Raw genomic sequence first — 14,206 nt, 5'->3', positions numbered from 1 at the left:
GCACTGGATCAGAATGTGAAGTACGGTGAGCGCTTTTCTACATCTTTCAGACAAAGGTGGATTGCCACCAGACAAAAGAAATGAATGTGTAGTGTTTGTATGTCCTGTTCTTAACCCTTTGAGTATTACTTCTGTGTGTCGTGATTTTTATACTGGCGGCCAATGACGAAGTTGCGGCTTGATGACATATAATTTACTACCCGTGTGTGTGTCCCACGTGCTCTACCAATAATCCCTGAGCTTTCATTTTAAAAAGGCTTTTAAGTCGGGTGCAGGAACTGGTATCGATATTTGCTAGCCGTTTTGTTGGCGGATCCGGCTAGCTGGTCCACGAGAACTTAGCCTTGTATTACGTGGTGTCCAGGCACCCAGCAGGCTACAACATGCTAATTGGATAAATAAACTTGCCTAGGAGTGATTAAAACGAGACAAGGACAGAGTTTTTGTGTTTTATAGGAGTTTTCACAGTTTTTACTACGCTTAGGGAATCTGTGTATATCATTGCTTTCTGTTGTTTTATTTGTTTATTGTGTTTAACGGCCGCAAGTATGGAATAAGCTTCGCCTGTGAAAATGCTTGTATCAGAGTGCCTAACCCCGGCTTCCGAAAAGGATGGGCTGACGGCTGCGTACGAGCCAGCAGTGTTAGACTTTGAGGCATCCGTAAAGAACTCAGGACAAGTGTATTTACGTTGTAGTTCAAGGAAGTATGCCAGGGTATGTGTGATTGGTGCATGCTTTGTAACCTCCTAGGAAGACACGTCGCAATCTATCTCCTGCCACTTCCGTGGTGGCGGGCATACTACGGGAGCCATCAAGCGGTGTTCGAGTGGCACACCGGTTTTCTTCGCTAGGCCACTCACATGGAGTGAGTAGGGCTTTCTCATAAAAGGCCATTTTTCAAGCACAGCAAGGCTTGACATGTCATTGATTGTGGAATGTGATAGGTGATCCTTGTCTGCGTTTACATTAAGATAATATTTAAAAGACATGTAACATCTCTCTACGTGGAGTGACCATTCGTTCGATTTCACGTATAGGCTCTCTACGGGGCTAGTGCGAAAAGCACCCGTCGCAGGTGGATGCCTAGATGATGAGCAGAGTCAAGCATTTTAAGGGCAGTAGGTGTCACAGACTGATATGTTATTGCCCCGTAGTATAGGTGTGTACGTATGAGGCTTGTATACAAATTGATCAGATGCTTCTCTTCACTTCCCCACGTAGTGCGAGACAACACATTTAGAATGTTCATAGCTTTCATGCAATTGTTTTTTAAATATTTTATGTGCGGTATGAAGGTTAGCTTGGTGTCCAAGATTAGACCTAAGAATTTGTGTTCGGTATTAACAGAAAGACGTTGCCCATACAGTTGAATATCCAGTTCGGGATGATTACCTCTCTGCCTGGAGAACAAGACACACGTGCTTTTCTGTGCATTGAGCCAGAACCCATTTTCTTCTGCCGAATTGGAGACTTTGTTTAAACTAAGGTGGACCTGCCGCTGACACATGGCCAGATTACAAGACTTACAAACAAACTGGACGTCGTCGACATATGTGGAGTACAAGATATTTCGAGGGATAGACAAGTGTAAAAAATTCCTTTTGATAATAAGAAGTGTGCAACTAAGTACACCACCTTGCGGCATGCCTGTTTCTTGGGCAAATGTTTGGGAAAGAATGCTGCCTACTCGAACTCGGAATGTTCGATTTGACAAGTAACTTTCGATTATGTTAAACATACTTCCGCGCATGCCAAGATGGTGCAGGTCTATTTAATATTCCAAAGCGCCATGTTGTATCGTAAACCTTTTTGATATTAAGGAACACAGAGAGTAAATATTGTTTATGGACGAAAGCGTCTCTGATCTGTGCATCGATAAAAACAAGGTGGCCTGTGGTGGATCTACCTTCTCGAAATCCAAGCTGAAATGGGTCGTGTAAATTGTTTGTTTCAAGAAAATGTACGAATTGGTAGTTTATTATTTTTTGAAGACTTTGCACAAGCAGCTTGTACGTGCAATATGCCTATAGCTCGAAGGTGAAGAAGGGTCATTGCCTCTTTCAAAATAGGAATAATAGTAGCCTCTATCCAGGAAGTAGGGATAGCACCAGAAAAACAGATAGCATTGTACAAACAAATTAAGGTTTTTTGTGTTTCGATTAATAGGTTTTTTTTTTAAATTTCGTACACCACATGGTCAGAACCTGGGGCAGAAGTACTGCAGGAGTTAAGAGGTGTTTGCAGCTCAGCTAAACTGAAAGCTTGGTTATATGCCTCGTATCCAGTGCATTTGTGTTCGAGTTTTCGCTTTTTTGTTCTCGTGCTGTATTCTTGGAAAGTGTCAGTATAGTGTGACGATCTGTACACCCGCTCGAAGTGTGCACCGAGGAAGTTCGCCTGATCTTCCAATCACCCTGTGTGTTTACGAGTGAAAGTGTGTGTACTTGTTTTTCTGCTACCCTACCAAGCATGTTCCAGACTTTAGCCTCCTGTGTGTATGAATTGATTCCTGACAAAAACTTCTGCCAGCTTTCTCTTCTGGCCTGCTGACGCACTCTCCTGCCTTGAGACTTTATTTTCTTGAAGGTGTCGAGAATTTTGGCTGTCGGTGAGTTCTGAAGCAACCTGTATGCTCTATTTTGCTGTTTGCGCGTGTTTCGGCATTCAGAGTTCCATCATGGCATATGACGTTTTCCAGGGTGTCCCATTTGTTTGTGGTATGCATTTTGTCGCAGCATCAATCGAAAACGCTGTGAAGTAGTTGACAGGCGCATCAATGCTTAAAGTGCATATGTCGTGCCAACTTAATTGAGTGATAGTATAAAACTCTTCCCAATCGGCTTTGCCTAATAGCCATTTGGGAACCTGTGGCGGGCATTCAGTTGATGTAAGCGTGCTCAAAACTACACTCTAAGTCAAGTCCTGGCTAGACTACGCGCCCACAGGCAGGAAATCGAGCCAAATTATCGCCGCTTCTTGGCGGCTCCATAGCCGTGTTGCAGAGCAACCAGCCCGATTTAAGGTGGCCTTCAGAATAGCCGGCATTTTTTCTCAAATTTGTCCTGGAAAGATACGGCCACAGGTTAGGCGTGATTTCCTTAGGCGGCCCAATCCTGATTCGGTGGCAGTGAGAAAGTACTATTTTACGCTTTTCAGAGCGGTTATCGCCAAGAATGCGGCGGATATTACGACTACAGGTAATCAGAATACCAATATATCACAGTTACCTATATATGCGAGATTAACATGCAACGCACAGTCCTGGAATCGAATTCGGGACCGCATGCACGTGAGACAGATGTCTTACCCATTGCACCACAACGCCAACGCATCGCGGCTAGTCTTTCTGCGGGGAATATATCTACCAAGTGGGTTTTTGCAAACCGTCTTTGGAACCCTGAACTGTTTTTGTGCAATGTGCATGCATTTCATCAGCAAATAGTTTGTAGGGCTTCATGAACTCGAGACAACCACGGTGAGCGCTTTCGGCTCCGACTTCGGTTTATGGTGCGCCGTTCCGCAAGAACGATTAGCGTGTGTTTGTGCGTCGTTTTAGTGCATCCCGTGAACTGCGGGTGTTACGCTCACCGAAATTCTCGGACGAGCCTGTGTTTGGCTGTCGAAACCTGCGTATGTTTCTCGCACGTGCGTGTGCTGTGAGAAATTTGGCTAATTTGTGTCGGCAGGTACACGCGTGTCAGTGACAGCAGCCTATTCTCAGCTGTTTGAAGACAATGCGTTTTCGCACGTAAACGTTGCATGGGTATTTTAGCGTGCCTACTCTATAACTGCCGCCAGCTGCACGCTGGCGCAGCAGCATCTTTTTAGCATTTTAATGATTACGTATCTCTGCAATTTGAATTTATGCGCATCATTTTGCTGTATAGAGTGCTTTTTACTCATTTTCAGCCTTTAACTGATCTTATTTATGGAGAGTGTCTACTCTTACCTTTATTCAGCATCACATCGCTGTTCAAGTGATTGCCGAAACGCGCGCCAAGGTCAAGTATGACGTACACAAATTAGCGACGGACAGGTCAGTCTCCCTCCAAATAAATAATGCCTCTGCACATCTCTTTCGCGAACGTCGAAATGCAGTTTGGTCAAAAAATCGTGCAGAACGAACCTCAAAATATTTATTCTTACTGCTAGCAGTTGCTCTTTAGAAAATGGGGATTTTCATAGCTGGTACATTATCTCCACAGCAGTACACAGGTTGTCTTTGTCATGGTTCACTGCTACAAATTCATGATGGAATACGAGAACTGTACTTAATATTCAAAAGAGTGAGCAAATGTCGGTGACATACCCTCTCCTGCTGACTTCGATTGATTGATTGATATGCGGGGTTTAACGTCCAACAACTACCATATGATTATTAGAGACGCCGTAGTGGAGGGCTCCGGAAATTTGGACCACCTGGGGTTCTTTAACGTGCACCCAAATCTGAGCACACGGGCCTACAACATTTCTGCCTTCATTGGAAATGCAGCCGCCACAGCCGGGATTCGAACCCGCAACCGGGTCAACAGCCAAGTACCTTAGCCACTACACCACCGCAGCGGGGCTCTCCTGTTGACTTCTGCACCTGACTTCTGACTTCTGTACTTGATGTTCCTAATCAAATTACACAACCACTAATCAAAGATCGACCAATAGAGTTTCAATTTAGATCTTCTTCTGTCTCGTGGCCTTCGGTTTGTTTCTTTTTTGCCATGATTTCCTAAAATCATCAATTCTACTTGTTTGGTCGAACATGAGCATGAACATACATAGGCCAGTGTTTCACAAAGCTGTCCCACATGCACTAGTACTCTTTTATTTAGTAGTGCATGACACAGTGTGATACCTCGACAACTGATGAACGGAAAGTTGTTTGTACTCTTTTATTAAACTCAAAAGAGTAACAATGGCACTGCACATCTTTATGTATGCACAAATGCAGAGAGTTGTATGATATCTTCATTCAATCAATCAATCAATCAACCAATCAATCAATCAGTTTATTATCATGTCATAAAAGGATGATCTTGAATAAAGCGAGCCAAATAGCACTAGAAAATGTGTCCGTCTCAGACCATCTTTTAGAAAAACTACCATCACAAGACAGCGGGACGGAACGGCGACGCTTAAATGCCACGGCCTGTAGGCAACGATGAACGCCACACCGGCACCGGGCACCCAGCTGGCGTGGGAGGGGGGGGGGGGGGCGTTTCTTTCGTTTTTTTTTTTTTCGCGATCATGCTTGTGGCTGAACGGTTCTGGGTAAGTTGATGCCGGCTCTTAACGCCAGGCTGGCGCGATGGAGACGGTGGCTCTTCCCCTTTTTTTCTTTTTTTTTTCTTTCTTGCGCCTGCTTTTACCGTTTGTATGCGTGAATTTCGCGCCGCGCGTATGTCACGGCTCTTTTTTTTTATTGCTGGGCTTCCTATAGACAGGAGTTTAGTCAGTACGCAAGAGCGCGCCGCCTATGTGCCGTTCGTTATCCGGCACCTGACTTAGAGTGTACGGGAAAGTCATCACTTCCGTAGGGACTAGTGGTGACTTTCCACTGGAGTAGAGGCACATGTGATGGAGATACTATGCTTAGGTCTATGGAGGAGTAGATATTATTAGCGAGATTATGATAGGTTGTTTTTTTTTTCAATTTAGGAGCCACGTGCTCGACGAGACAAAAAACTGTTCAATCAGTTGACCCCGCCCGTCACAACGAAAGTCACCCGATAGCTTGTTATGCGCATTAAAGTCTCCGAAGAAAACATAAGGCTCTGGAAGTTCATCAATTAAGGAGTGTAAATCACGTTTTTAAAGCTGATAGCTAGGAAGAATGTAAATAGTGCAAATTGTGATCAGTTTATCAAAAAGAACCTCTCGAACAGCCACTGCCTCAAGGGATGTTTGGAGTTGTGTGTGCATGCAATCCCTTGATTCACTATAATGGCAACACCTCCAGATGATGTCATGGCATCATCACGGTCCTTTGGGAAAATAACGTATTTACAAATAAAGTTGGAGTGTTTTGAATTCAGGTGTGTTTCTTGTACACACAGCACTTTTGGTGAGTGTTCATGTAAATGTTCTTGTACGTCGTCAAGGTTACTGAGAAGGCCCCTGACGTTCCATTGTATAATTTGAGTGTTCATGGTGAATGTAAAATAGTGCTGTGTGTACGAAAAGCGAGTGGCTGCTTAGACAGGGAGTTTGAGTTCACGTAACCGGGCTGTCACCAGGCTCTGTTATCTGCTTCTTTGTTTCTTGGCGCGCTCCAAGGAGCCATGCCACTCTTTTGGCACCAAAGGTGCCGACGTATCTATTGCCTCTTCGGAGGCACTAGATGCCCGCACGTGTGAGCTGTTAGTTCGAATTTTGGGCCTCACCTGGTGAGGTGAGGCCTTGAGACCTGAGAACTCTGGAGTCCCCGGTCTCTGTACGGGAGTACACGGTGTAGCCTGGACTACAGCCGCCTGGGGGGCAGGTGCCACAACCGCCGGCTCGGTATGCGCGGGCCGAAGGAGTGGCGAGGGATGGTGCGGTGGTGCCCCTTGACGCGCCACATCAGCATATGTAGGTTCATAGAATGGTGAGACTCTTCACCGTGCTTCCTTAAATAGAATGTTCTCATTCACCTTCAACGCAATTATCTCTTTTTCTTTCCTCCAGTATCCGCAGGAGCGTGAATATGCGGCATGGTTTCTTTCACAGTTAACACAGTGTGGCGGTTGTTTGCAGTTCTAAGACACGTGGTCTAGAACTCCACATTGTGCACAAGTCTGGCGACCGCGGCAGCTTTTAGAGCCATGGCCATACCTCAGGCATTGGAAGCAACGACGAGGGTTTGGTCTGAAAGAGGTTTTCGTGTACCCTGCTTGAATACTTTCTGGCAGATTACTGGAAGCGAACATGAGTATTAGGTGTTTTGTTGGTGTTACCTTGTTGTCTCTTCTGATGATGATCATTTGTAAATTGGTCACATTCTGACTCTTCCACCCCTCCAGAAGTTCCTCTTCGGTCAGGTCAAGCAAATCAGCATCAGATACCACTCCACGGGTTGTGTTCATTGATCTATGTGGTGTTACATTGATTGGAGTGTCACCAAAAGTTGAAAGATTTTGTAGCTTCTCAAAGTATTCTTTTTCTCGAATTTCAGGGAGGAGGTTTCCGCTTGAAATCTTGGTAACTTTGTAGCCGGCCCCAAGAGTTTCTGTAAGACACCTGGCTACTACTAAGGCGGATGCAGTTCTGGCTTGCTTGCCACTTTGCTCACTATGTATTACATGAAAATGAGGGAAGTTTTTTTTAACGTTTGAAAAAACCCAAGTCTTCGGTGCACACGCGCTTTAAGGTGGTACGATCATTTAACAGAGGAAAAGCTCTATACATGAGTGTTTCATTTTCATCAGAAGCGTTGGCGGCCACCCACCACGGAGCCCAATGAGGGGACGCTACAAGTTTGCGGATGCTAAAATCTGCAGACGCCAGCCGTACAACGCTACTATAACCCAATGCACCTAGACCAACGTAGGCTATTTGCATAGGGTTAACCCTAGCCGCCCGGAAGTTTGGAAGTAAACGGAAGAAAGTAGAAGACAGAACAGATGAAAAGTGAGAGATAAAGACGAAGATGTAGGGAGACGGAGATAGGAAAAGGCGACTGCCAAATTCCCCTTGGTGGGTCAGCCCAGGGGTGCTGTCTACGTGAAGTCGGGGCCAAAGGGGTGTGTTGCCATTGCCGGGGGGCCTTAAAGGTCCAAACACCCGGTGTTGTCACAACCTCCAGGATCCCCTTTTCCCCGGACACGGCTCAGCCACGCACGGCTGGGCGTGGGAGAGGTCAAAACCCACCGTTAGCTCGGGTCCGTGGTGTCGCTACACACTAAACGCCTACTTACGCAGGCGCCCCTGCGGGCTTGCTATTGTACTGGCACTACAGAAACTTCCATTGAGCGAATCTGAAGCAGTCGTAATTACAGATTCCTTTTCAGTATCTGCTTCTCTGTCTTCAGGAGCCAACTTAACACTTTTGCACATGTTTCGACAACTCGTACCGACAAACTTGCAAATACTGCAGCTCTTATGGGTGCCCGGCCATCGTGGCATATATCTCAACGAGATGGCGAAAGCACTAGACACAGCATCTCTTAGCGGTCCCCTTATCCCGATTTTGCCTGGTACGGCTTACGCGACAGCAATAAGGTTTAAAAACCTCTGTTTCCATGAATTCAACTGCTACTCATTTGATAAATTTCGAGATTTCGCACATAAAAGATGCTGCTGGAAAAGACAGTGGTGCGCAACACGGCAATTGGAAGTTACTTATACAAGATCGCGTTGTAAATTTCCGCAACTAAATTATTATTTGCATGAAGTTGGTCTAAAGGCGTCATTTTTATTTCAGGTTTACGAAGAAATGGAAACAATACATAATTTCTTTTTTTTTTGTCACCCATATTTTTATCAGCGGAAAAGATACCTGGTAGCCCCACTTGAAAAAATCCGGATTAGAAATAAATGTGGGGGTAATTTTATCCTTTGGCAGCATTAAATTTGGTTATAGCCACAGGGACGTCTGCTCTGCGGTATTTGACTACATAATTGAAACAAAGCAATCACCATGGTAAAGTGACCTATATATATATATATATATATATATATATATACATAGGCAGGCATGTTGGTTGCGTGGCCGTAGCGTTGCATAAGAAGTAGATCCTCCGTGAGCGGTAACCGCGTGGTTTATTTTGACATTTCAGCCTAGAGTCTGGCCTTCGAGCCTGATGAAGTCCAGACTCTAGGCCGAAACGTCGAAATAAACCACATTGTAACCGCTCACGGAGAATCTACTTGACTATATATATATATATATATATATATATATATATATATATATATATATATATATATATATATATATATATATATATATATATATATATATATATATATATATATAATTGGGAGAACTTGCAGATAGCACCTTTGAAAAGGAAATTGCCTTTCATACCGTTGCGGCCGTGGCACGGCCTTCGTCAGACTTACTCTGACAAAGGCCGTGCCACGACCGAAACGTTAGTAAAGGCAATTTTCAAATATTCTTATCTGCTAGTTCAGTCAATGTAGAAATGACCCGGACCTGTCGTGCTTTCCCTTCAGTGTGTATATATATATATATATATATATATATATATATATATATATATATATATATATATATATATATATATATATATATATATATATATAAAAGAAAGAAGTGTGTACTTAACGGCTCATTTTTCTGTGTTTTACACAATAATAATGAGATCTAACAGACAATAATGCCAAGGAAAGTATAGGGGAAAATATTAGACCAAATTGTAATGTAAATATGACGAAAAGTGGGTGAAAACATAACTTGCAGTGGGCAGGATTCAAACCTGCGACCTTCGAATGACGCGTTCGATGCTCTACCACTGAGCTACCATGACAGATATCCCCCCGGCCACCTTATGAGTTTTATATGTGAATTAAACGTGGGAGTGTCAGTCAGCGGCACCAGTACCCATGGCGGCGATTTGATTTTATATGGGGGATTTAACGTCCCAAAACCACCATATGATTATGAGAGACGCCGTGGTGGAGGGCTCCGGAAATTTTTACCACCTGGGGTTCTTTAACGTGCACCCAAATCTGAGCACACGGGCCTACAACATTTCCGCCTCCATAGGAAATGCTCCTCCATCGTCATGATCATCATCATCGGTCAAGTGCGGGCGTGTGGTTTCGTAAATCCAAGTGGGTGAAACGAAATCTTTACTCTGCCGAAAACACTGGTTTTGCAGTCAACAGGATAGTACACATGAACGCGTCTGTTACCCAGGCAAAGTGCAAGGAACGACTCCCTCAGTAGACGCCGACGGGCGCAGTGTTATGGTATGCGATGCTCAGCGTTATCGTATCAACCATATGGAGTTTTAGAATACCTTTTGCAAGCACTGTGGGCGTTGTGGGCGTAGCGGGCACCCTATGAGCTTTAGAATAGCGTCTGCCCTGCTGCAAACCGCAACGCACGATTGCAGTGACACCTAAGTCTCGAAACCAGCGCTTGCGGGCCACATGTGGGCCGCGATCTCCGCCCTTAATTTCGGATTTCTGCGTTTGGTCTACGAACGTGAACACCGACTCGCGTTACGACGCATGCGCAGAGGCATCGACCGCACCGCAAGGGCTTGCAGTGCGCTATTCTAAAGCTCCCTAATATTTGGCAGCCGAAACAACGACCACGTATGCAACGCAATTTAGAAAAAGGCTCAATGGTGTTACGTAAAGTTCTCAGTCGCACTTTTTCTTCGAAGCAGCTAGTGTGGTTGAGGACTGGTAGGCCGCCGGTGACACTTCCAAGGCGGGTGTACAATGTAAAACAAAAATAGGCCGAGATGGAATAAATCACTAGTGCTCTAGCGCATGCCCTGGTGAGGTTTTTATGAACACCGTCCGGAGAGAGTAAGCATTTACTCCCCAACAGAAGGGGTTTTTTGAATGGATTTAGGGGAGCTTATATTTAAATTCAACCGGAACTTTTTTCAGGTCAGAATGGTAGTGAATTCTGACAACCTGTGAGAAAAAATCACGTAGCTCTTGCAAGCGTAACTTTAATTCCATTAACTTCAAAGCACACATAATTGATCACAGTACAGAAATATACTCACAACGCTAACGTAATATTACAACACTCATACTCACCACAGCTTGCCGCTCGCTTTGCACACCCACGTTTCAGTTGCCGGGTATATATAGGTAGGAACCATATTCAGACCTTCCATGTATCTCTGGAGAGAGCCTTGTTTTACTAACAACTAGGCAATACACGTGCACGGCGTAGGTATAATATTGCAGTTGCCTAATGTAAGCACTTCCACACACATGCCATTTATACTAAATGCTCGTAATATTCAATACATTTTTGCTATGTCGAACGTTATTTATCAGTTGATACTCTGTCGTACGGGCAGAATTTGCATTAGCAGTGCTTGTGTCGATCCGTAAAGTCCACTGAATCGTACACAAAGCCGAGCTGCCTGGCATTAACACTTCAACGACGCACATGCAGCAGTTCCAGCGATGAACCGAGATACACTGCCGCTACCGCATTCGACGACTAGGCCTCACTCAGAAGAACGGCACTATTATACAATTATTTACTGCTGGCGATCACAAATTGCTTGCTGCGATGCAGTTTTTGTCTCGTTATTTTTCCCATGCACAGAAATAGGTGTCCGCTATTCATAAAGTTTAAGGTACGGAGCGATGGACTTAAACGAACGAAATGGTTCGCAGTCGCGGTTCCTGCTCGCATGAATTGCAAGTGCATGCACGCCATGCGCCGTTTCTTTGTGTCTCCCTCTCGTTGGGCACTCGCGTTCGCGTCGGTCATTCGACAGCTGTGGTCGCAAGGCGCAGGATATGGTTATTCATTCCATCTGCCTTTATTTTTTCTGAAACACATTTTCTTTGCTGCACCGGTGGTCGGTGCTAGCTCGTAGAGCTGGTCACGGCGACCAGCGCGCAGTGCGAGCTCGCTACGATGCTGGCTTGATACTGATGGCACAGTGAGGCATTCTTACCGCTTATATGTGGCAGCCGGTGAAATACCGGTGACACTCTGAGAAGCCACCATTGGTGGAGTCGGGGCGAGCTCGTCGCCGGCGCAACTCTCACACCTGTTGTCGGCCAGCCTGCTGTGGTTGAGCGAAACCTACTTCGGACTGCTTCGAAGTTTTAGATAGTGAAACTCCACGAACAATCGCTGACGATCGTAACAGTTTACTTTTGTTACCATTAAAATATTTGAATTTTTTGTAACTTAACCCATTAAAGTAAGGCATTCAGGGCGCTTTGTTGAGGAATCGGACCGATGTGCAGCGTGGTTCAACGGAACGTAATACCTTCAAACTTTCACACTAAACATATATCGGTCGTTGCAAATCTTCGCTACGCTGATAACTTTGTTGCATGTCGGCAGACACTCACATGGTCAGCCACACAGCGCTCGTGTTGTCTCATCCTTCGTCTGCATCTTCGTCCTTTTTTGCGCTATGAGTGATCACAAAATTAACTATTACCAACTTTCCCATATTTCGCTCTTGTTCGTGTTTCACGCTGACGTGCAAATAGATTCCCGTACATAAACACAAACACCCACACGCACGCACGTCACGACCAAAACGAGGTTTTAAAACTCCCATAGGAACTTTGTAACCACGCGACATGACACTCTGTGGGTAGTTAACAAGGTCGTGTCGTTCATAAACTCCGTCATTAAGCAGGGGGCGTTTTACGATGACATGTGCCAAGTTCTCTCCGTACCAGGAAGTAATTATATGGGACAGGAGAGTTTTGGGGGCTCATGCGGAAGAGAAACTCCCATCTCGTCTGATTTTCGCTTACAATGTAGCGATTTGAGTCCACCTTTTGCTGATGATATCACTCGCACACGAATTATCGATGATTGCATGTGCGGGAAACAAATATTTCACGACGCACCGCTGTCTTCGTTTCTCCGTGGTCAATGAATACAGATCACCAAATGAACACGCACTCATGCTCACTCACAAGCTTCGATGTGAACTTTTTGCAACCAAGTGATGCCATCGTTGTTTACCGAAGTAAAGAGAAGGGGAATAGGCACCAGAAAACCAGAAAAGTAGAAACAGCAAAAAACAAAAAACCTACATGGGTAAGCCTTCCTAATTATAATGTGAACAATCTTTGTCTTAGTATTTACATCTTTTCTTTTTTTATATTTTTCATTGTGCTATGCAGTACGCAAAAGTTAGCGTTCGTGAACTACATTCAGAAGTGTAGCAAAAAAAAAAAAAACGCCAGGCCTGCGCGGAAGGCGCAGCACAATCACAGCGAAAGTATGAAGATGGGCCTTTCGCAGCCGTTTGTAAACACTCACTGGGTAACTGCTTCAAGCACACTTGCTTGATGTCCACTACGGTATTAATAGTAAAAACTTTAGACAGTAGACCGGCAATCGCTATGCTATTTTTCGTCATTCTTCCGAAAAACGTAATATACGCTAAGCTATTTCGAATACTTTTCTGCCACTTGTTCATGCAGTTGCTGGCGACGATGACGAATTATGCCAGAAATGAGTTAATAGCTGAAAAAAAAACAGACATTTGTAATCGGTTGAAGCATTGGACGACCGACTCGTGAGGCTATTCCCATTGTGCGATGACTGCTTGTTCTTTCGCTGTTTTAAAACACTCTATAAGTCGTAAAAAGGCGATTGCCTTCTCGACATCAAACCTGCATAAGGCAAGTTTGCCAACAAGTACCAAGCACCGGTGTAGGTTTTTGTGGTAGAATACTAGGCTAGCACCCCACGGACCTGGGTTCCAGCCTCACTGTGTCTTGACACTAGGTTTTCTTTTGTAATTTCGCACGATGTGGTTTCGGACACCATCGGCGGCAGCAGCAGTGGCAGCGATAGACCACGGCGCTGCGCGAAACCCGAGTTGTGATCTCATAACAGCTTTCGCTTTAAGAGGGTGTGCTTGGGCTCCGTAGCCTTGGCTGTGCTGCCACAGAAAGTTGTCGTCACGTATACATGAAACAATCTTGTTTTATATAGAGACCTAAGGCATGCGCTGACGACGACGCCGCCGCTGACTCAGAACCATATAGTTTCCTAAATTAGGAAATTCTGTGCTCGGAACTACCTTTAAGCTGTTACTGGTCAAAACCACTGATAGCAGTGGTCGGAACCACCCCAGTGCACTCCTGTACAAACGACATGAACAAAACGGCACCACCTGCACCCCAGCTAGGACTAGGCTGGCTAGCTGAGAGACTCCGAGCAGTGCCAAACGCAGCCGGCATCCAAGCGCAGCCCGAATCCAAGCGCAGCCCGAATCCCCACCCTAGCTTGTAGATCCGCATGGTTATCATTAAAGCATATTTAAAAACTTGCGCTTTTTGCTTTGACGTTCACAGTTTGTATTCATTTCCTAACCAAGAAAATTTTTAATTAGCCTTGGTATGGATTACACAGACCTCGAATTTTGTTTGTTAAAGAGCAGCTAGGACCTTCAAACGTTAAAATACGCAGCATTGTTGTTAATGACCTATTGGTAAAAAGCGAAATTGAATTTCATGATATATTTCCTTATAAAGCCCAACTGCCACCTAACAGATATCTAAAAAGCTTATTCGAAGAC

Source organism: Rhipicephalus microplus, chromosome X, assembly GCF_043290135.1.
Source record: "Rhipicephalus microplus isolate Deutch F79 chromosome X, USDA_Rmic, whole genome shotgun sequence".
In the NCBI taxonomy this organism is placed as follows: domain Eukaryota; kingdom Metazoa; phylum Arthropoda; class Arachnida; order Ixodida; family Ixodidae; genus Rhipicephalus; species Rhipicephalus microplus.
The sequence above is the reverse complement of the archived record's forward strand: the minus strand, read 5'-3'. Positions refer to the sequence as shown.